At 38.5% G+C, this 24,747-nt stretch overlaps 1 protein-coding gene across 8 annotated transcripts in view; it reads left to right on the forward strand.

The window, feature by feature from the left end:
* LOC141399644 (uncharacterized) overlaps positions 1-24,747 on the forward strand; it is a 264,879-nt gene that overhangs the window by 223,484 nt on the left and 16,648 nt on the right. The window contains exon 1 of one of the 8 annotated variants that reach the window (XM_073978770.1): positions 23,769-23,975. The exons of 2 other annotated variants lie outside the window; for them this stretch is intronic. The gene's annotated coding sequence lies outside the window, so the exon portion shown is untranslated. Of the gene's footprint in view, positions 1-23,768; positions 24,630-24,747 lie in introns of those variants that run through there. 5 more of the 8 variants (XM_073978767.1, XM_073978764.1, XM_073978765.1 and 2 more) reach the window with 5 other exon arrangements.

Below are 24,747 nucleotides of genomic sequence, written 5' to 3' on the forward strand. Positions count from 1 at the left end.
AAATTTGAAAACAACAAAACCCGAGATTAAGCTGAAATTATTTTACAACAATAATAAATACACATCTTAACAAAACTGGCAAAAGTGAATCTAAAAATAATGCATTACTTTTCGCCGAGGAGTGAACATTTGCCCATTCCGCATTAAGCGGTTGTATACTTACAATATACATATACAATTATGTATTTTTAGTGCATTAAACTAAAAGCATGTCATCAATATTAAAGATGCAGTTAGAGCATTTTTCCAAAGAAACTTTTTGACCACAAATATAGGACTAAAGACTATAAAATATATTAAAATCTAATAGGTGGATATTCAAAACGTATACTTCTAATTATAGTTATATTCCAGAACCTGGAATCGTAAATGGTACTTTAGTACTTTTTCCCATTTTGCGCTAAAAAATGAACCCTTTTTCTAAAAACTAGAAAAAATTGCGCTTTTATTTAAAGAAAAATAGCGATGACTAACTCTAGCTCCTTTTTTTTTTTGCTAGACAATTTTGGCCGATTAGACTATCACCATATTTGGACATGTTGATTTTGACATTTCTGATTGAGTTTTTGAAATTTTTCCATTATCTATCTACATTTGTATAGAAGACAAATTATGTTGTAATAGAAATGCTGGGTTATTTGACATTTTCTCACCTTGTGAAAACTGATTTAAGTCTTGTTAGTCTAGATTTATTGCTGTGGCGGAATATCTGGAGAGTCTCAATAACATAATAATCTGCAAAAAACTATGTTAAACGTCAAAAAACTTAATTTAGAATGCTTTTTTGATGATTTTTCTAAATTTAATTGACGATTTTTGTCAAAAAAACACTTGCATATTTAGCATATTTTTTGCATATTTTGCATATATTTTGCATATTTTTTGCATATTTTTTGCATATATTTTGCATATTTTTTGCATATTTTTTGCATATTTTTGATATGACCCCAAATATCGAAAAATTGACCCTCAAAACGCCTAGATCCAAAATTTGAGTCCAATCGGATAAGAAATAAAAAACATGCTAAAATCCGATGTCTACATATGAGGTATGAGGGTCGTGACTGTTCAACGTTGACATCAATGAGCCAACCACAGAGAGAGAGAAGTAAATGTCAAAAATTGCAACAAATTAGCAGGATTAGTTAAAGCAACGTAGCATATTGGGGCGTTATCTAGGGAAATAGAAGTAGCAGCAGCAGCAGAGATTCCTGACAAATAAAATGATGCTGCCTCCACTCATTAATGTGCCCCCACCTCCCCACTCCACCAGCATCAGCACACTCAAAAGAGAATGACAAAAAAAACTTAAAATAAAAGCCCACAGTTGTGATTGATTAAAATCCGAACCCTGTCTCGTTTGTTATTGGCTGTGCGTGTGTATGTTCTAGGGTTCTGTTGGTTCGTTGATATTCTGGCTGGCTGACTTCTTTCCAATCCATACACATATAAAAACATCAACATTCATACAGATATCCTACTCATTTAGCCCAAACTACACTCACACAAAAGCCTCTTCCCAGCAAGCATTTTTTATCGCCCATTACCCGAAGCAGTCACTCCCAGGCGATAGAAATGCACATCCGCGATCTCGCATTCTAATTGAAGTAGACACACCGTTCGGGAAGAAATGAACCACGTCCACGACACTACTTGTAAATGTCGCTTTCGAGACTTGCCAGAAGTACTTTTAGCGATAAAATTGGCTGTGACGAAAAAAAATATTTATTTTGTTTTTTATTTTTCTTTTTACTTTTTTATTATTCGATTTATTTTTCCAAAGTACACAAGGTTTTAAAGAACTATTCTTAGTTGAAATTGTCGTCTACATTAATGTTGTAATTTTAAAAATGTGATATTGCCTGGCATGGGAATCAAACCCATGACGTTAAGAATGCAAAGCAAACATGCTAATCACTGCACCACCGCACCATATAAACATCGGATAGACAAATTTCTTATATTAGTTCAAGGTTGTACACGCCTCAAATGAACGTAACCAATGAAGTGTCTGCATTGATAAGAAAATGTGTCTGCCCACGCGATAGTCGTAAGTAGTAGCATTGTTAGTGTAAAAAAGCAATAATAGAATTTCGATCTCCTTTTCTGACACTAGGTAGTTATTCAAGAAGTTCAAAAAGGGACAGCAATGCAATTGTTATTGTAAAATGATAAAGGATCGCTATTTTCTAGAATAGAAGTTCAGAAAGCGATTACTTCTGATAGAGGAAGTGACTCACTCACTCCCAATTGCTGACTGGGTTCTGGAGTTTGCCAATTTCAATCTACATTACACACACACAAGCAAATGCATAAATACACAACCAACAACTGCGGCCTCATTTACTAATGAAAACAAAAATAATCACCCCCTCTTTTACAGAATAATCATCCAACAAGCAAAAGCACGAACAACCATCCATCCATCCAGCCAGCCAACCAGCCTGTAGGCTGGCTTTATTTAACACTCATTAACAACTACAACTAAACAGCACAACGAATTTCATCCAGCCGTAAAACAACAACACCATTATTATTCTCATATGTGTAGTTGTTGTATTTGCGCTACTCGTTAAGTCTAGGCTGCACGGCACTCTGTGGCTCATTATTTCCCCTCCTTTTTGCGATGATGATTTCAACTCATACTCACTCTCTCTGTCATTGGGCTTCATCACTCTTCTCCGTTTTCAAGAGAATCTTGAATTAGTGAGTTTATTAAGTTTGGCTTTTGTTTTGTTGCATACATTGCGGGCCATCGAGTATCTGTGTAAGTTCGGTGTTGTCCGTTGTGTGCAGGTAAACAAAAATCATATGTTGTGTGTTTTTGTTTTTGTCATGCAACTAACTAAATTGGAAGGCATTGAAGCATTGAAAATAAAGCGATGATATCTTCTTTGACAGCAAATAAGAAATCAGGGAGGGATTTAAAGAAAAAACAGGGCCCTATTCTCCCATCTTAAGATGCCCTTCTATAGGATAGAAGTCTTCCCGGGGCTACTTCTATAGATTAAAAGCCTTCCTAGGGAGCCTTTTATAGAATAAATTTCCTACTAAGGAGACTTCTAAAGAATATAACTTCCCAGCAAAAATACCTACTCATTACAAAACTCCCTACTAATCCATTATTTCAACAAGGACATGTCGCTCGAAATAGGTAGTTACTTTTGGCCACCTAAATAAGTAGTTAAAGAAGTTTTTACTTATGTATTTCGAGTGACATGTCTTTGTTAAAATAATGGCTTAGTATGAGGTTTTGTAATGAATATTTTTGCTGGGTTCTGTAGCACAGAAGTTCTCCTTCTTCTATGACATAAAAGCCCTCATAATGAGATTTCTATTGAATAGCAGCCCTTCTAAGGGAACTTCAATGTAGTAGAAGCCATAATTAGGGGCCCCTATGAAATAAAAGCCCTCCTAAGAGAGGGAGAAAACATCCTAAGGAGACTGCCCTCCTAAGGGGAATTCTATAGAACAAAATTCCACTTCAGGCCAGAAGCCCTCCTGCGAAGATTTCTATCAAATAAAATCCTTCATAAGGGATCTTCTGTAGAGTAGAAGCCCTCCTAAGGGGATTTCTATTGAATAGAAGCCTTATAAGGGGACTTCAATAGAGTAGAAGCGCTCCTAAGGGGACTTCTGTAGAATAAAAATCATCCCAAGCGGGCTTATATAGAACAGAAGCGCTCCTAAGGAGATTCCTATGAAACGAAGACATCATAAAGGGACTTCTATGGAATATATGTCCTCCAAAGGAGCCTTGCATAGAAAAAAGCCCTCCTAAAGGTGCTTCTATAAATAAATGCCCTCTTAAAATTACTTCTCTAGAATATAAGTCCACCTAATGTGACTTCTATAGCATTGAAGCCCTACTAAGGGGTTTTCTATGGCAATAGAGCCCTCTAAAGGAGATTTTTATTGAATAGGAACCCTTCTAAGGGGACAACTATAGAATAGAACCCCCTCAAGGAGATTTATATCGGATAGAAGTCTTCCTAAGGAAACTTCTATAGGATAGAAGCTTTCCCAAAGGAACTTCTATATGATAGAAGCCATCCTAAGGGGACTTATTTAGAATAGAAGCCATCCTAAAGGGACTCCTATAGAATAAAAGCCCTTCAAAGTGGGATTTCTATAGAATAAAAGTCCTTCTAAGGGGACTTTTATTGAATAGAAGCCCTCCTAAGTGGACTTTTATGGAGTATTAGCCCTTATTAGGTGAACTCCTTAGAATAAATGTCCTCCTAACGGGACTTATATAGAATAAATGTCATGCTAAGGGGACTTCTGTAGCACAGAAAACCTCCTAAGGAGACTTCTATAGAATAAAAGGAACTCCTACAGTACAGAAGCCCTCCTGAGGAGATGTCTATTGAATAAAAGCCTTCATAAGGGGTCTTCTGTAGTGTAGAAGCACTCCTAAACGGACTTCTATAGCACAGAAGCCCTCCTAAGGACATTTCGAGTGAATAGAAGCCCTCGTAAGGGGACTTCTATAAAGTAGAAACTTTCCTCAGGTGATTACTATAGAATAAACTTCTATAGCACAGAAGCCCTCATGAGCATATGCCTGTTGAAAAGCCTGCACAAGGGGTCTTCTGTAGAGTAGAACCCCTCCTAAGGTACTTCTATAGAATTAAAGTTCTCCTAAGAGGAATTTTATAGCACAGAAAACCTTGCAAGGAAACTGCCCTCCTAAGGGCACCTAAGGGGACTTCCACAGCACAGAATCACACCTGAGGAGATTTCTATTGAATAAAAGCCTTCATAAGGGGTCTTCTGTAGTGTAGAAGCACTCCTAAAACAACTTCTATAGAATAAAAGTTCTCCTAAGAGGACTTATATAGCATAAAATTCCTCCTAAGGAGATTTCAATTGAATAGAAGCCCTTGTAAGGGGACTTCTATAAAGTAGAAAGTCTCGTCAGGGGACTACTACATATAGAATAAACGTCCTACTACGGGAACTTCTATAGCACAGAAGGCCTCAAGAAGTGACGCCTATTAAAAAGCCTTCATAAGGGGTCTTCTGTAGAGTAGAAACCCTCCTAAGGGGCTTCTAGAGCTCAGAAGCCCTCCCAGGAGATTTTTATTGAATAGATCATAGAAACCCTCTTATATGGAGTTCCATAGAATATAAGTCCTGCTAAAAGGACTTCTATGAAATACAACATTTAAGCCCTCTTAATGGGACTTCTATAAAATATAGACCTTCTCCATAGAATAGACTTCCACAGAATATAATCCCTTCTAAAGCCCTCCTAAGGGGATTTCTACTGTATGGATGCCCACTTAAGGTGACTGCTATGGAATAGAAGCCCTCCTAAGGAGCCTTGCATAGAAAAGAAGCCCTCCTAAAGGGACTTCTATAGAATATACTATGCCCCAAAAGTGGTCTTGTATAGAAAAAAGACCTCCTAAAGGGACTTCTATAGAATAGAAGCCACCTAAGCGGACTCCTCTACAACACAAGCCCTCTTCTATAGAATAGAAGTCCTCCTACGGGGGCTTCTATAGCATTGAAGCCATACCAAGGGGTCTTCTATGGTATTAAAGCTCTTCTAAGGAGATTTATATTTAATAGGAACCCTTCTGAGGGAACTTCTATATTATAGAAGCCCTCCTAATGAGATTACTGGAGAACATAAACCCTCCAAACGGAAGACTTCTATAGAAAATAAGCCCTCCTAAAAAGTCTTCTATAGAATATAAACAATCTTAAGGGACCTTCTATAGAATATAAGACCTCCTAAGGAGAATTCTATTGAATAAAAGCACTTCTAAAGGAACTTTAATGACATAACAGCCCTCTTAAGGAGATTGCTATTGAATATAAGCCCTCCTAAGTCTATAGAATAAGTCTATAGAATAAGAATACTTCTATAGCATAAAAGCCCCTCTAAATGGACTTCCACAGAAGAGATGTCCTCCTATGAGGACGTCTATGGAGTAGAAACCCTCCCAAGGTGACTTCTGTGAAATATTGCAATCAGTACAAACCATCCTATGACATAAAAGCCCTCCTAAGAGAATTCTATTGAAGGTACTTCTGTAGAAAGCACCAAAGAAACTTCTGTAGAAGGAACCGAAGGTGCTTCTGTAGAAGGTACCGAAGGTACTTTTGCCGTACGTACCGAAGGTACTTCTGTAGAATATAAGCCCTACCAAGGGGACATTTATTGACCTCACATCTAGGGAATAAAAGTGCGGGTTGAGTGCTACCACTGGGTTGTAGAGGGCATTTACATGACATAAAAGTTCTATGGAGATTTCTATTGAAAAGAAACCCTCCTAAATTAGGGGTCCTCATGGGACTTAACTAGCATAGAAAACCTCCTAAGGTGGCTTCCCTAGCATAGAAGACTTCCTAAGGTGACTTCTACGGAACAGAAGGCCTTTTAGAGAGGCTTCTATAGAATAAAAGCCCTAATAAGGGGACCCTATAGAATATTAGCACTCCTGTGAAGACTTCTATAGAATAGAAGATCTTGAAGGGCAACATCTACAGAGTATATGTAAGTCCTCCTAAGGGAATTAATATTAAACAGAAGCCATCCAAAGGGGGTTTCCATAGAATACAAGCCCCCCTAAGAGGACCCATATAGAATAGATGCCCTCCTATGGGGATTTCTATAGAGATTTCTATAAGTCTTCTTAAGGGATATCCATAGAATTTAAGCCTTCCTGAGGGGACTACTACAGAATAAAAGCCTTCCGAAAAAAATTTTCTATAGAATAAAAGTTCTCCTTAGGGGACTTAAAAAGAATATAAGTCCTCCTAAGGACTTCCTAAGAGGACTTTGACATAATAGAAGTCCCTAAGGGGGACTTGAAGCCCACCTAGTGGGACTTCTATGGCACTAAAGCCCTCCTAAAAAGATTTTTACTGAATGGGAACCCTTCTAAGGAAACTAATATAGAGTAGATGCACTCCTAAGGAGAATTCTATTGAATGGAAGTTGTTCTATGAAAAGTATCCCTTCTATAGAAAAGTATTTCTTCTAATAGGATCTCTATAGAATGAAAGCCTTCCTAAAGGGACTTTTGTCCTATAAAAGTTCGTGAGGGACTATATCCTATAGAAGCGCTCCAAAAGGAACTCCTATATGATATAAGACCGCAAGGGTATCCTCAGGAGAGGATAACGGGAGTAACGACCCCGCGGACCCTAGTTTTGGCAGATGTGGAGAGCGTACCAAAATGGTGCAAGTGCTCTGAGAAACCCTGTGTCGGGGCGAGTGAATACCGCCCACAATTATGAATTCCACCGTAGGGGACCGCCTCAAGAGAGGTTTGGAAAGGAGGTGACGACTCCGTGGTTATCCCCAGTCAAACCCTATACATGGAAGAAAATGGAATCCAGCCGAAAGGCATCAAGATCAAGCCAATACGATCTTGATTATGGCATTACTGGACTACGATTTGGAATTGATGAACGGCTGTGGTATTCTGGAACCTGAGTATGTCGGGGTGGAACCTTACAGAAATGGCTTTCAGGCTAATGCCACAGCTGCCTCCGTCCCGTTAAAACCTGGCAAGTCTCAAAGTACGTTCAATGCTCGTCCCATTAAGTTGGCAGTGTAGGTTCGGATGTGCATTCCCGATTAACACGGATCTGGCTCTGAACGGGAGATCTCATGAGGGTCTTCCGTCAACCCTCGCATGGACCTAGAAATAGGGACCCATGGGATCTTAACGTGACTGCACATTTTGCGAGCGGAGATAGCGGCTTTGAGTTGGGACCACGAAACCTAAAATGAACGAAGAAAACCAAGAAACCAAAAGAACGAACATAGAGGTTGAAGAAACCCCACTGGGAAGAAGCTCGGGTCCACGAGTTGAAAATATGGGAGGTGTAGATTCCCCATTAGGAAGAACTTCGGTAATTGTGATGGCGACATCTAACAATGCAGGTGAAGGCATGCCTAAAAATAAATTTTCTGGAAGCGAAAATCTGAAGAGGCTCGGAAGAAAAATAGCCCAGTTGGATGATTTCGTTAAATCGAAAAATAACATCCACAAGGATATTCAGTCCATGATGAGAGAGATACAGGCGATATATTTAAAAGTAGCTGACGATCTGAACAAAGAAGCTGACATACGTAAAATGGGTCAGGTAGACAATAAGCAGACCCAAACAGAAGCATGGATTAAACCAAAACAACCAAGTACGCCAACAACACCTGCGTTGAAAAGAGGTCCAAAAACTCAGAGCCCTAAAGAGAATATGACAAAAAAGAAGAAAGAAGTCCCACCGAAAACTAATGAGCAGGAAATAAAAACAGCGGAAGAAGTGACCAATGAGAACGTGGGAAGATCTGACACCATACACAAGGCAGCTGATTGGAATAAAGTCCAACCAAGGTCAAGAAAGAAAAGGAAGTCCAATAAACCAGATGCATTAATAATAAAAACATGTGGAGATTCCTCATATTCAGACATTCTGAAGCAAGTGAAGAGTGAAGCAAAGCTGGCTGTCCTAGGTCAAAATGTGAAAGCAATTAGGAAGACAGAGAAGGGTGAGCTATTGTTGGAGCTAAATAAACCAGCACACCAGAACACAAATGAGTTTAGGGAAGCCATTGAAAATGTGTTAGGTCCAGCTGCTGAAGTGCGTGCCTTAACCCAGGAAGTACCGATAGAAATTAAAGATATAGATGGCGTGTCTACTAAAGAGGATATTCTACAAGCTATTAGCGGCATTTCGGACGAGTTCAAAGAATTTCAACCACATGCAATAAAGTCTTTAAGAAAGGCCTACAGAGGTACACAAACTGCTACAGTTTTCTTAAGCTCCCCGGTTGCTAATATTCTTTTAGAGAAAAGAATAGTACGGATTGGATGGGCGGACTGTCGAATACGTGAAAAGTTGATACCAAGAAGGTGTTATAAATGCCTAGACTTTGGACACACGGCAGCTAGATGTAAAAACCCGAACGACAATTCAGGTCGCTGCATTTGCTGTGGAGAAGCTGGTCACAGGGTTGCTACTTGTAAAAACCCTCCGAAGTGCATGCTACTTCTATACAATTGAAGCGCTACTAAGGGATCTTCTATGGCATGAAAGCCCTGCGAAGGAGGACTTCTAAAGAATAGGAGTCCTCGTATGGAGATTTCCATTGCATAGAGTCTAAGGTGTCTTCTATAGAATATAAGTCCTTCTAAGGAGATTTCTACAGGAAATAAGCCCTCTAACTGAAGGTCCATGGAAAAATATTCTTTAAAAATCCACGTTTAGTGATCTGAAGGTCCATGCAAAAATATTCTTTAAAAATCCACGTTTAGTGATCTGAAGGTCCATTGAAAAATATTCTTTAACAATCCATGTTTAGTGATCTGAAGGTCCATGGAAAAATATTCTTTAAAAATCCACGTTTAGTGATCTGAAGGTCCATGGAAAAATATTCTTTAAAAATCCACGTTTAGTGATCTGAAAGTCCATGGAAAAATATTCTTTAAAAATCCACGTTTAGTGATCTGAATAGAAGCCATCCTAAGGGGTCCTCTACAGAACATAAGCCCTCCCAAGGTGAGTTCTATAGCATAGAAGCCATTCTAAAGGGACTTCTATAAAATTGGGACCCTCCTAAAATTACTTCCATAGAATAGAATGCCTCCTAAATGGAATTTTAAAGAATAAACCTTCTATAGCATATAAGCCCTCCTAAGGGTACTTTTACAGCAGAGAACCCCTTCTAAGGAAATTTTTTATTGAATGGAAGCCATTCTAAGGAAACTTCAATGCATAAAAGTACTCCTAAAATAAGTTCTATAGCATAGAAACCCTCCTAATTAGTCTTCAAATGCATAAAAGACTTCCTAGGGACATAGAAACACTCCTAAGGGCCTTCCATGGAATAAAAGCCTCCTAAGCTGATTTCTATTCTCTAGAATCCCTCCTAAAGGTACCCCTATAGAATAGAGGCCCACCTCAGCGGATTTATATTAAATAGAATCCCTCTTAAGGGGATTTCTATAGAATATACGCCATCCTAAGGAGAGTTATATAGAATAGAAGCCCCTTAAGCAGATTTCTATAGAAAATAAGCCCTCTTATGGGGATTTCTATAGAAAAGATCCAATAAGTCATCTGAAAACTTAAGTTTTACTTGTAAACTAGCCACGAAATCCTGTCCAGACTTCGTCTGAGAGGAAGATGTTACCTTTAGAGAACACCTAAAATTCGTTGAAAATTTTCTTTCAAATCCACTTTCATTTTGATCCTCAACGGAATATTGTCAAACTTGTTTAGGCCCCCCATAACATGCCGCCTTTTTGGCAAATCCCTCCTCCATTGCTACTTACAAAAGCCATTCAAGTGAACAGCACTTTTTGTTACGAAATTGAGAAAAATCTGGTATTTAATGGATTTTTAACGATTTCGTTGTTTATGTGCTAACATATTTCCTCATTACAACACAACACACACACAGTCAGTCTACTTTACCCGACCGACAGCAGCACTAAATGCAAAGGCAAACGACCACGGTGACAACGATACCAGTCACTGACGAAGCTACTATGAACGAAAGACTTGATTAGTTTATAAAAGAAATGACATTTGTTGTTGTTTTTAGCAAGAAATTAAAACCTTGTTTGAAATGGTAAAATTATGCAGGTCATTTTTTTGAGAAATACAAAAAAAAAACACATATACACATGCAATAACAACAACAAAAACATGCAGGTGTAAATGTAAAACAAAAACAACAAAACGAAAATGTCAGAAACGTGTGGCTGAGTGAATGTGTGTGATTGATTTACAGTGGCTCGCAGTTTGTATGAATCAGAGTCGATTGTTTAAGGCATTTGTTATGGATTTGTTTTCAATAAAGGACTTCAGGAGCTCCTACATAAGAATCATTATTGTTATACACTCAGCCTTAAGTCCAACTAGGGATCAAAAATTTGTCTCTTTGAAATAATAGTTTGGAGCTCATGAATGTTTGGACTAAATCCGTTTCAGACAATTTGGATCTATTGAGTAGAATGATGAGCGCGAAGAGAGCATGTGTATGGTAAATCGTACGAAAACGTAAAGGCGAGTGCTAATGCTATGATCTACCCCTACCCGTCCGTCCGCTTGGCTGGTTATCGTTTTGAACCTCGTAATCTTTTGTCCAAACTTGGATCCAGTTCAAAGATGGATCATATCGGTCCACTCTGTGGTTAAAATGGTGAAGATTCGAACGTTGCACATCTCAATATTTCTTTCCGGCATACATAGATCAGGTTCGAATATAGAATTTATTGGTAAACACCTTTGGTGCATCCCACTGAAACGTCCCAGATCGTTTTGAATTTCTTTAGTACTGAAGGCGTCGTAATGGAACTTCTGTAGAATAGAAGCCCTTGTAAGTAGACTACTATAGAATAAAAGTCCTCCTAAAGGGAGTGATAAAGGAAAGCGAAACAGGACGCCTGTTATAAAAAAATTGATCCTTCTCAGGGGACTTCAATATATATAAGTCCTTCTTCTAAGGACGCCTGTTATAAAAAATTTATCCTCCAAAGGGGACTTCACTATATATAAGTCCTTCTAAGAGGACTGAATTGAGAATTGAATTTCCTATCAGGTATTACTCCCATATGTATAACTTTATTAGAAATGTTTATTGTCTTATTTAGAACAATTGATCTTTGAAAGGTATTAAAACGCCGTCTGTATTTTTACTTATTTAGCCTATTACAGGAAATTTGCCCTCTAAGCCGAACTAAGAAAAGATTTCCATTCCTCTCTGCTTGTTGCTTTGCTTTTTGGAATACCGCGTTTTTTCACTTATTCACTCAATCAAAGCCTTGGCCTGGCAGCTCTGCGTGCACCGCCATTTGACACTTTTTAGCGGGTTCATCGTCATTCATTCTTCTGACATGGCCTAGCCAACGCAATCGTTATATCTCGATACGGTTAACTATACTGATGTCGTTGTATAGCAGATACGACGTCGATATTTACCGCCAACGCAGATTGACCCGTAGATCATTCGAACAATTTTTCTCTCTAATGCACCAAGCACTGCCTTATCTGGTTGCGCAAGTACCCAGCCTTTGGAACCATACATTAGCACGGGTAGTATCAGTGTTTTGTAAAGCATTATTTTTGTTTAACGACATTTGGCTTTGTCTTTGAACTGGAGAATTTTCGTGGCCACTGAGAACCTTAAATGTCAAATTACAGCGGTAAAAATTGTAGTTAAAATCCTCATAATACTGAAAATTGGGAGGTACCGGTATATGGGGGCGCGTCGACACCATCAACTTGGTCTTCTCGCCGATTACCGCCACACCCACTTTAGCAGATTCCCTTTCGACTTTTGCAAAGGTATTAGTTACATACTTTACCGATCGACCACATGGGTCAATGTCGTCGGCATAAGCAAGTAACATATGGCTGTTTGTATATATTGTTCCACTTCTTTTGACCATCGCATCTCGTATAACCTTTTCCAGCAGAATGTTAAATAAGTCACACGAAAGGATGTCGCCTTGTCTGAAACCTCTTTTGATACTAAACTTTCCGGAGAGGTTCTTTCCTATTTTATCTGAGGACCGAGTATCGGTTATTGTAATTTTACAAAGCCAAATGAGCTTTGCAAAGATACGAAATTCAGACATGGCTTGGAATACCTTTGAACGTAGGGGGCTGTCGAAGGCTGATTTTTAATCGACAAAAAGGTGGTAGGTATCGATCTGCATATCTTGGGTCGTGTTCAGGATTTGCCGCAGGGTAAATATCTGGTCATGGGTGGATTTGATAGGTTTAAAACCTCATTGGTATGGCCAATTATTTTGTTGACCATAGGCTTAAGGCCTGACACTATCGTATAAGCAATAGGGAGCAGACTTATGCGCCTGCAGTTAGAGCACACAGTCTTATCTCCCGTCTTGTTGAAGCAATAGGGAGCAGACTTATGCGCCTGCAGTTAGAGCACACAGTCTTATCTCCCGTCTTGTTGACGGGACATATGATGCTCATGTTCCAACCGCCGGGTACGCATTCTTCCTGCCAGATGGTGCTAACTAGCTGTGGCATACACCTTAGCAGCGTGACGCCTCCGGATTTGAACAACTCGGCTGGTATGCCATCGGTTTATTGCAGTCTACCTCATCTCGGCCTGGGTATCTGTGTTATCTTCGTCGTCTTCGCTAGTATTGGATACCAACCGTTTGGAAAAATGTTCTTTCCATATCCTGAGCACACTATCTGTATCAAATTACCTTGCTGGTCTCTACAGGAGGATGTGCCTGTACCAAAGCCTTCAGTTTGATGTTTCACTCTTTGGTAGAACTTTCGGACTTCATTCTGGCTCCTGTACATCTCGATTTTTTAACACTCCCTCTTTTCCATTTCTCTCTTTTTCCTGCGGAAAAGATGTTTCTCCTCTCTCCTTTTCTCCCGATACCTCTTCCAAGCGATACGCATTGCTACTGATTGTAGAGTAGCCCTATATGCCGCATTTTTCTCTTCCGTAGCAGCTCGACACTCCTGGTCATACCATGGATTTCTTGGTGGAGGTCCATGGTATCCAAGTATGGATATTGTGACTGTTTGCATGGAGTGAGCAATACTTTGTCATTGTGCTGATATGTTGTCGGGACGAAGAGTGCTTTGATTAAGAAATTGGGTCAGTTGAGTGGAATATGCTGTGGCTATCTGATGTAATTACATCTTACCGATATCTAACTTTCGTGTTGTGTCTGTTCCTACTTTATTTCCTACGTTTAATCGGGTACGTACCTTTGCTGCAACAAGGTAGTGGTTCGAGTCTATGTTTGCTCCTCGGAACGAACTTACATTCAACACGCTCGACGAATGTCTTGTTTTCTGATCCCGAGACAGCCAAGTGCCCTTGTGGATGTCGAGATGTTTAAATCTGGTGCTGCTAAGTACCACGTTTCTGCCGCTTCGAGGTCTACCAGACTCATACCATTGTCAGATGTTTCACGGTGGAGACTGAATATCCCGACTGTGGGGCCAAAGATATTCTCCTTTCCAATGTTGGCATTAAAATCGCCTAGAATATTTTAATGTCATTGTCATGTCATTCTATGCGCTCGTAGAATATATCTTTGGTCTGTTCGTCCTTGTCTTTGGTTGGGACATGAGCGCATATAAGGCTAATGTTGAATTTTGCCTTTATCCGTATTGTAGCAAGTCTCTCATTCACTGGTGTGAAGCTGGAGACCAGATGTTTTAACCTCCGACCAACCACAAATCCGCAACCAAACTCATGCTTTGTGACATGGCTGCTATACATGGCTGCTCGTAGTACAGTGCATCACTATTGGGTGTTGTTGTGAAGCCTTTTGCAATCCACCGTATTTCCTGCATGGCAGTAATGTCGGCCTTGTACTTTTCAAGTACAGCACCTTCTCTATAAAGAGTGCGAACATTCCAGGTGCAGATTCTCAGATCATGGTCCTTAAAACGTTTGCAGTGGTCGTCAACTTTAGAGGGATTTGTTGTTATTATACCCTACACCACTATGTGGGGAGGGTATTATAAGTTGGTTTTGGCCAAAAAGTTTGTAACGCATCGAAATAATGGTCGTAGACCCATACTTATATATACCAAAATGAATGTCTCGACGAGCTGAGTCGATCTGGCTATGTGTGTCCGTCCGTCAGTCCGTCCGTCCGTCCGTCTGTCCGTCTGTCCATCTAAACCTTGTAATCACGCTACAGGTCGCAATTTTGATCGGATCGTCACGAAATTTTGGATATTGATGGGGGTTCCGGAGGGGAAGAAGCCTATTGATTTTGGTGATGGTCGGATAATATTTAGGGGTCGGAAAGGGCAAAAAACTTAGGTGGATAAAAAGACAACGTTTTTTCCAAAGCGAATATCTCAGCTTCAATATGAAGTATACCAAAAGCAAAACCTGACAATGACAGCAGAAAATATCGCCTTTCTAATGATGTAAAGTAGGTGCTCGTAGGTGATCAATCAACGAAGATATCACAATAGTAGCAAATAAAACCCCAATTTTCATTTTTGCGATTTTAATTATATTGACGAATATCACAGCTTTGGTTGAAAATTTTCCAAAAGCAAAGCCTGACTACGAAAGTAAAAGATCCCGTCTTTACAATGATGCATACTAGGTCGGCGTAGGTAACCAAACAACGGAGATATCGTAATAGTCGGTAATGCATCCCATTTTTCTATTTTTTTGGAAATCACGCTACAGGTCGCAATTTTGATCGGATCGTCACGAAAATTTGAGGGTTAATCGGGGTCTCACAGATGAAGAAGCCTACTGATTTTGGTGATGGTCGGATAATATTTAGGGGTCGGAGTGGGCAAACACTTATTTGGAGAAAAGTCAACATTTTATTTCAAAACCAATATCTCTGTTTCTTTAAGAAAGTATATCAAAAGCAGAACCTGGCAAGGAAAGTAGAAAATGTCACCTTTACAACGATGTAAAGTAGGTTGTCGTAGCTGCTCAAACAACAGAGATATCGCAATAGTCGGTAATGCATCCCATTTTCCGATTTGTTTGTAATCACGCTACAGGTCGCAATTGTGATCGGATCGTCACGAATTTTTTGGGAGTTGATGCGGGTCCCACAGAGGAAGAAGCCTATCGATTTTGGTGATAGTCGGATAATATTTAGGGGTCGGAATGGGGAAAAACTCATTTGGAAACAAATTCAAAGTTTTATTCTTTGTGAATATATTGGCTTCTAGTAGGGGTATTCCAACGGCAAAACCTGTCAATGGAAGAAGAAAATATTACCTTTACATTGGTGTAAAGCAGATTGGCGAAGGTGGTCAAACAAGGGAGATACCACAATAGTCGGTAATGCATCCAATTCTTCTATTTTTTGCAATCAAGCTACAGGTCGTAATTTTGATCGGATGGTCACGAAAGTTTGGTTGCTTATGGGGGTGCCAGAGAGAAAAAGGCATATTATTTTTGGTGGTAGTCGGATTATATTCCCTAAAAGAAATGTTTACCAGTGAAAAGCTTATGCACAGGGGTAGTGGTGTAGGGTATCACATGGTCGGCCCCGTCCCGACTATAGCCTTTGCTCACTTGTTTTCTTTTGTTTTTTTTTTTTCATAGTATGCTGCTTTTTCCTATGGATGAACGAGCAGCACATGTTAGCTCACTACCTTTAACGGGTGTTAAAGGCAGTTCCCCAGGTGATACGACAGGGAGGTCAGTGTCCACATGAAATGAAATAAATCCTTGGCTTTACCATGTTAAAACCGGTCTGGAACTTTGCTTGGTATCTTTCATCCCCTACGTCACCACGTCGTCTGTATTACAGACTAATTTAAAGGGACTTTTACATCTAACATGTTTCTTAATACATGCACCATTTAAATTGTCCATTCCATAGAATATCTATCAAATAAACGAAGTGTCTCCTTCGAAAGACTTTAGTAGTGCCACCGTTATTTTGATAAGATTTCTGTCTATGTCTTCCTTGCTAAGAAATTTATTGTTAGCTTGCCCTAGTTTTTCTTTTATTTGATTTCCGAAATTAGATCAATTGGTCATCTTAAGAGGACTTTGATGTCCTCCAAGGGTTCATAAATATAATGGAAATGTTATAATGACACTTGTTTAGTTTTGATACATTCCAACTCAACTTCCCGAGCTCAGTCGATCACGGATGCTGATTGACATAATCGTGCATCACCTCTGCAAGTTCCCTCTGCGGAGACCGTAGAGTGTTGATGCTAACGAGCGGTGGTTGTTGAGTTTTCTCTCATTGGAATATGTAAATCTAGTAGTATAAATCGACTCAGATCCTCTGCGATCGCTGCAATCCTCTGCGATCGCTGCAATCCTCTGCGATTGCAAGAACCTCTGCGTTGACTTGTCGAGTAATCTTTGAAGAGTTAACTTGTCGCGTATTAACCAACCGTCTCGAGTTAATACTAACCGGCCTCCGTCGCCACTCCAGATTACAATTGGTAATCTTCGTTGTTACTAACAGGCCTCTGTCGCCACCCCAGATTACAAGGTAATCTTTGTTAAGCGAAAAGAAATACACCAATAAACGGCAATCATTTATTATATTAAAACTGATACTGCTTTTGTTGTTTTATTTTATTCTTTTCACCCCCACTGCTCATCAAACGGTATCCTGAGCTATCGTTGAATAAAAACCTATGGATTTCCTCTCCCTCACCTAAACAACACTAATGAATAGAAATTCTCCTAAGAGAACTTATTCAACTACATATGTATATACTCCCCAGCAATTAATTTATTTTAATGGATTTTAATACTATTAAAAATCAATTGTCAATGCACATAGCTTCTTTATCATGTCACTGAGACCCACTGTTTTTCACCTATATTGCATTTTTTGCACCACTCTTTGTTATGGTTGGCTTTCACTCATGTAAGAAGTGCGTAATCAATGCATTTATTTTGTCTTAAGCCAGAGTTTAACATTAAGTCTCTCTCTCTCTCTCACAGACTTACTCAACACGAGAGCCACAAAATAGTATTTTCCAATTCTTGATTTGATAAATTCAATTGATTTTGCCTTTAAATTTCATCTTTAATCTCTCTCTTTCTCTCAATGTTTAATGGCTCAATCCCAGTTGGAAATTGGAATGCATTACCTTTGTAATCGAGAAAAGTATGCAAATGACCAAAAAATTGCACATTGATTACCTACTACATTCCCAAATCCAATGGTAATGGAATCAGTACACAGACAATTCGTAGATTACACATTCATTTCTTCTGGACTCAAGTAAAGAATGCATTATTTTCCTAGGGCATGCTCCGTGTTAACAATAATGCATTCTGGAATGAAAAGGTAATGCACAAATTCAGTGATATATTGATTCCAGAATACATTTCTTCTGGACTCAAGAAAAGAATGTATTATTTTCCTATGACCTGTTCCGTGAAGATTCCAGAAGAACGAATTGCCTGTGTACACGCAGAAAAAAAGGAGAGGCCATATGTCCCAAACATATTTTGCAGCAAACATATATTTGTTTGCAAGCAGTCCCAAACATAACATATGTTTGGGTGCAAACAAATTATATGTTTGGGTGCAAACAAATTATATGTTTGGGTGCAAACAAATTATATGTTTGGGTGCAAACAAATACAAACCCAAAAGCCACAAAAAAACACATGCACCAGTGGGCGCTTACTGAGAGCAAGGGAGCGTAAACTTCAATGTAAAACACATTGAAATGTATTCTCACTTGCTCTCAATAAGCGCTCACTGGATATCTGTAACATAAACACACATTTATAAATAATGGTGGTTGTTTATTGAAACACATGGAAATAAGGAACAACAGACACATAGGTACATAAAAAATTTCAAAGAAATACATAACAGACCTTAATAAAAGAACAAGTAAAAAAGTATCAGTCGGCTTTGCCGACATAGATATACCCTCAGCCTGTGCATATTGAAACAAATTTTTTCCCAAAAAAAAAAATGTATTTACGGGGTCTTACAAATTTTGGGCGTTTGAACCGACAAAAATGTTGATTAGGATTAAAGATCAAAAGTTTTGCGGAGGAGATACTAAAAGGAATGGATCGACATTGACCATTATGGAAGTGGATCTCCAGCCACTACATATGGTGCCTATGGGGTTTTTACATCCTTCGGGATGTTTGCTCAAGAAGTATGGACATGCCATTGAAAAAAAAACTTTACCATCGTAATTGAGGCAGCGAATGCAAGTTGCTTCAACAAAAATCAAAGTGATTCGATATCAGGTCTTAAAGTGAACTTATCCGAAATTTTGTGTGGGAGGAACCGGATGGAGTGGACAAACATAGTCCATATTTGAACCTGATCTATAACTGGTAGATATATTAGGATGTGTAAAGTATGGACCAATTCGGCCACTCCCTTCAAGAGTTACCGTACATTTTTGAAACTTTTGTGGGGGAGGTACCTGAAGGAGTGGACCGATATGGCTTATCTTCGAACTTAAACTATGTTTGGACAAAATATTACTAAGGCCAAATGTTGGACCGAATCGCCACATCCGTTCTAGAGTTATCTTGCGCTTCAACCACCTCACGCGGTGTCATAAGGGTTTTTTGCAACTTTCATGCTATTTTCTCAGGAAGTATGGACTTGCCCCTAATTGAAATTGTGGAGTGGACCGATTGTGTCCATATTGGAACCTTATCTAATTCTGGTACACATTTCAGGATGTGCAAAGTATGGACCAAATCGGTTACTCCCTTCAAGAGTTATCGTGCGCACAAATTTTCCGAACATTTTTGAACTTTTGTGGGGGAGGTACCGGAAGGAGTGGATCGATATAACCCATCTTCGAACTTAAACTAAATTTGGGCAAAATATTACGAAAGCCAAAATTTGAACCGAATCGGTTCATCCGTTCGAGAGTTATCGTGCGCTCCAACCAGACAGACGGACGGACATTGCTCAATCGACGCCAAATTGTCTGAAACACATTTCGTCCAAACATACTTGTGGTCTAAAACCACTATTTCGATGAGGCACATTTTGTCCGTATGAAAGTGTACATATATATACCCTCGTTAGCATAAACGCTGAGGATATAAAAACGGAATGAAATAAAAGGAAACAAGTAAAAAGTCGTTAAGTTTTTATACCCTCCACCATAAAATAGTCTTAATTAAAATGGAATAATTAGGGTCCTTTTACAATTTTAGGTGGAACAACTTTACGAAGGACAGATGCGCCGTGAGTCGAACTTCAGCGTTATGGCGTGATGAAGTTTTTGCAAGAGATGAAGTTTTTGTAAGCCATCATGAATTAGCATTATATCTTTGTTTGTTGTTTTTGTAGAGCACTTAAGCAACAGTGAACAAAGATATAACGCTAATTCCTGATGGCGCACAGGGTCTCTAACAAAAATTTCATCACGCAATAACGCGGAAGTTCGACTCACGGCGGATCTGTCCTTCGGGGTTCATAATACACTCACCCAAAAATGTGCTCGGCGAGGTGAAAGGTACCACATACGGGGCTATATCAAAGAGTCAACCTATTTTTAATTTTTTGGCGGAAAAGTTTTATAGCTGCAGGGAACTTCAAGAGTCAAATTGAGGGTAGTTTCATCAAAACAATGCAGACCCTCATAAATGGACCCATGTTGACGAATTTTAGTGAAGAAATTTCGTGACCACTGAAAATTCCCGAAAATCCGGAGGTACAGTTATATGGGGGGATATACCAAAACATGGACCTATATTGACGATTTTTTGTGAATAGACAAAATTGTAGCTAAAATTCTCAAAATACCGATCATTGCAGCTAGTTCGGTTAAAAATTGCAGCTAAAATTCTCAAAATACCGAAAATCGGGAGATACCGTTATATGGGGGCTATACCAAAACATGGACCTATGTTGACGATGTTTCTTTGGAGATGTTTTATGACCACTGAGAACTTCAAATGTCAAATTACAGCTAGTTCGGTTAAAAATTGTAGCTAAAATTCTCAAAATATCGAAAATCGAGAGGTACCGATATATGGGGGCTATACCAAAACATGGACCTATGTTGACGATGTTTGGTGGAGATGTTTCATGACCACTGAGAACCTCAAATAGCAAATTACAGCTAGTTCGGTTAAAAATTGTAGCTAAAATTTTCAAAATACCGAAAATCGGGAGGTACCGATATTTGGGGCTATACCAAAACATGGACCTATGCCAATATCCTTTAAGAAATAAGTTTGTTGATCACTAGAAACTCTAAGTTCCAAATTATAGCTAATTCGGTCTGCAAATGTGGCGAAGAACGTCAAAATACCTCAAATCCGGAGGTACCGTTATATGGGGGCTATACCAAAGAGTGGACCGATATAGCCCATCTTCGAACTTGACCTGCCTATGGAAAAAAGACCCTCGGGTGCAAAATTTCAGCACTATATCTCAATTATTGCGGACGCTAGAGTGATTACAACAGACGGACAGACGGACATGGCTAGATCGTCTTAGAATTTTATCCTGATCAAGAATATATATACTTTATAGGGTCGCAAATGATTAGTTCGATGTGTTACAAACGGAATGACAAACTTAATATACCCTCCATACTATGGTGGAGGGTATAAAAAACGGAAAAAATAAAGTTACACTTTTAAAAAGAAATAAATATATAGAAACATCGAACGCTTCTCCTCAGTAGTGAAATAAAACACATTTTCCTCAAAGTTGAAATCATCAGTTGGAAATCGGCATCTGGAATTAAATGTTAAATGCCCCACTCATTTATCAGTCTGTGCCGTCAGTCCGATGAACCCTTTCTATATGTGTTACTGACAAGTGTGAAGCACGTGCCATCAGTCAAGTCTAAAAATCTTGAGTTTCTCCTCCAAAAATGAATGAATTCTACGTTTTTTGTGTTCCTACACCACCATTATTTTCTGTTTTTCAAAATTGTTTATTGACAATTTTAAAATAAACACAATTCACCCAGACTGATGGGGGTTCAGTTTGAAATCAAAACTATTTTGATTTTCAACAGTCTTCAAAAACTCACACATACATTCTCAAATTTTTAAAAATTTACACATACTATCACAAATGCTGTCGCGCAGACTGATAGGTGAGTGCCCTGCTTAATGAATATAATAAATATGTACATCCATATTTCAAACATACATATCGATGCCTTATCTGCTCAACCTCGTATCATAAAAAATAAAATTTTTGAGAATAGATAGAAAACGGTCATTTTTGGATACATCGGGGTTTTGGAAAAAGTTTAAACGCAATTTTTAGAAAGTTGGGTACATCTAATTCCCTAATAACTGCTTTTAAACTTTTTCAAAAACCCCGATGTATCCAAAAATGATCGTTTTCTATCTATCCTCAAAAAAATTGTTTTTAAGACACGAAGTTGAGAAAGTAAGGCATCGATATGTATGTATATGAAAAATGTATTGATGTTATTACCAATATAAATGTGATTTCTTCCTTGTCCAATAAAATATTTCCATTCACCTTTTTGATTCAATTATAAAATTTCCAATTATTAAATGTATTTACTAAAATGCAACATTTATTTAAGAAAACACAAAACACTGATTTATTCACTCACATTACCGTCATTACTCAACGATTTCATTTAGAGAACTGAAAAAAAAATAACAACATAATTATTTTTTTTTTCTTTTCCTCTTCGCTTGCTACGTTGGTTAACAACAACAAAGCACGAAACACACGTGTTTGGCCAAAGCTTCTGCGTCTCCTATTACACCATACACACAGCTCTTTGTTATAAAACAGCATTCCGCGTCCGCGAGAGCCCTGTTGTTTGTTACTCTCTTTGACAAAATTCCTCTCTCCACCCATAAAAAATATGTTTTAACATAAAAAATATGTTGGTACCCAAACAAATAAAATTGAGATATGTTACAAAATGTTGCAAACATATATTTGTTTTGACACAAACAAATTATGTTTGGATCCAAACATAGCTTCGTTCCCGTACTTTTTAATGGTTAAACTCGTAAAAGAGAGAACGGCAAACAATTTGTTCTCACACACACGTTTTTTGAAACAGTTCGGGAACGGAAAAATCGAAAATACGTCAAAAAAAACTGGAACAAATGTCAAAGTCGGCGTATCAGCCAATCAGACACCGGCAACTATGTTACTATTTTTTTACTCGCCCAAATTTGTCGTGTAAAAAGTTTTTAAAGAGAGCGTCATTCAGCGCCATTTTTGTTTAAAGAGAAGTGAACATTTTACAACTTTTTTGTGTACGGGAACGCTTTTTCGAGTAAAATGTGTAAAAGTCGTAAAAATTGTAAAAACTTTTTAGTTCTGGAACACAGCTCATATATTTGTTTGCAACCAGTCCCAAACAAATATCTGTTTGGATCCAAACATATTTCTAACATATTTTTTTCTGCGTGTACTGATTACCATTGGATTTGGGAATATAGTGGGTAATCAATGTGCAATATTTTGGTCATTTGCATTCTTTTCTCAATTACAAAGGTAATGTATTCCCCATATTCCCACTGGGATGTTACAGTTAGGGAAATGCATGGATACTTGTTTTTGTTTTGTGTGTCTCTGTACGAAAATCAATTTGTAGCCTCACTGTTCTGTTATCGCCAAAGCCCTGCTTGATTTTGTTGTGTCTCTCTCTATCAATTGATTTACCTTTTTACCACGAAGTCCACAAGTAATCGACCATTTGTATACGTAGGCGAGAGTCATGGTCGGTTTTGTTTAATAACGGAGAATAATCGTATGGTGTTTTATTTACATGACAATGTTCATTGCTCGCCATCGTTGTCTTTATCCCTGATTAAGTTTATTCTTTACTTCTCATTCACACGAAGTCCACGAAGACCATTGGTGTTGTTAAAAAATATTATGGGTGTTTTGTTTACACGAAAATGTTCCTCGTCTGGCATCATTGATTGCCTTTATCCCCCGATTAATTTCTCCTTTAATCTCTTGCTCTCTTTACCTTTACCTTTCTTTTACAGTTAGTGAGTGTGGCCACAGTTTCATTAACTCAATTGATCAATTGATTTTCACCTTTAGCTTACCCTTGTTGTTGTTTTTATTTTTATACTCTTCATTAAATGTGAGTGAGAGTTAAATTAATACTCACACCTTTTTTCTCCTTGTTGGTGGGTTTTACTCATTTATTTCACTCGAAAAAACATAATTAATTCCCATTCCCACCGATACTTTGATGCTCAATCTCTGAGATACATTTGTTTATTTTTCTCCTGCTTTTGTGTGAGTGTGTGTGAGGCTTAATTTTCTCAATGGGGTGTTCGGGTGTTCAATCAACAGCAATAGTAGCAGCAGCAGATATTGGAGTATGAAGAAGTGGTTGGGGATTTATTGGTAACTATTTTTAACGTTCATTCAACTTCTTCTAGTGGTGGTTTGTGTTGTTGTTGGGCTGCTGCCTACTGCTACTGCTGCTGCAGTCAATAAATACGTTCTGTTGGCTACATGGATTTTGATTTGTTATTGTTGGTGTTGTTATTAGTATCGGTAAGATATTGGTGAGTGTTTGGTACTTCGTTCGTTTGTTCGCTCTGGCTCTGTTTATGGTTCGTTCTTGTGTTGTGTTGTTGCGCCTGTTATGGTCTGTCTTGTCTTCGTTGTCTTCTTGCGCAAAGCTGCTCTTTTTTGAGATACAAGGTACCCGACCGACCGATCATGATGACGATCATAACATTTTTTTGTGTATGAACACACATCATTTAGTTGTTAGTCGAACGTTACGGTGAAGACGTCATCAAAAACTAAATTAAAAACGTTACGGAGAAGAATTTCTTGTGTGTGGCGTAAATTAAAAATAAATTTTTCATTTCTTAGAGAAACGCGAAAATAAGACAAATTAAAACTCGTCGTTCGTAACGTGTATTGTCAAAACCTAACAAAGTCAGCCGGACCGACAGTCAGCAACCAATCTCTAGTGCCGTTCAGTTGTTCATAGTTTTTTTTTTGAGGTCGTTGTGGATTTTTTTGATTTCGTGTGTGTGATTTATTGCTATTGTTGTTGTTGCTGCTGTTATTATTTAATTGTGTTTAATTTGTAAAAATAATAAAAAAAGAATCTCACACTTTTGGGTGCTTAGTTAGGCCCATTGGTGTCCGTGTCCCCCACCCCCTACACAACACATTTTGATTTGCATAAAGTGAGTGAGTGAATTTGAAATGAAAGAAGAAAATTGTTTTTTTTTTTTTCGTGGGGTGATGATGAGTTTGAAATGAAAGCCCTGGCTTAGTAGTGGCTGTTGGGCCATTGTTGCTTGATGTT

Source organism: Musca autumnalis, unplaced genomic scaffold (assembly GCF_047663935.1).
Source record: "Musca autumnalis isolate F117 unplaced genomic scaffold, ASM4766393v1 scaffold_3, whole genome shotgun sequence".
Lineage (NCBI taxonomy): Eukaryota > Metazoa > Arthropoda > Insecta > Diptera > Muscidae > Musca > Musca autumnalis.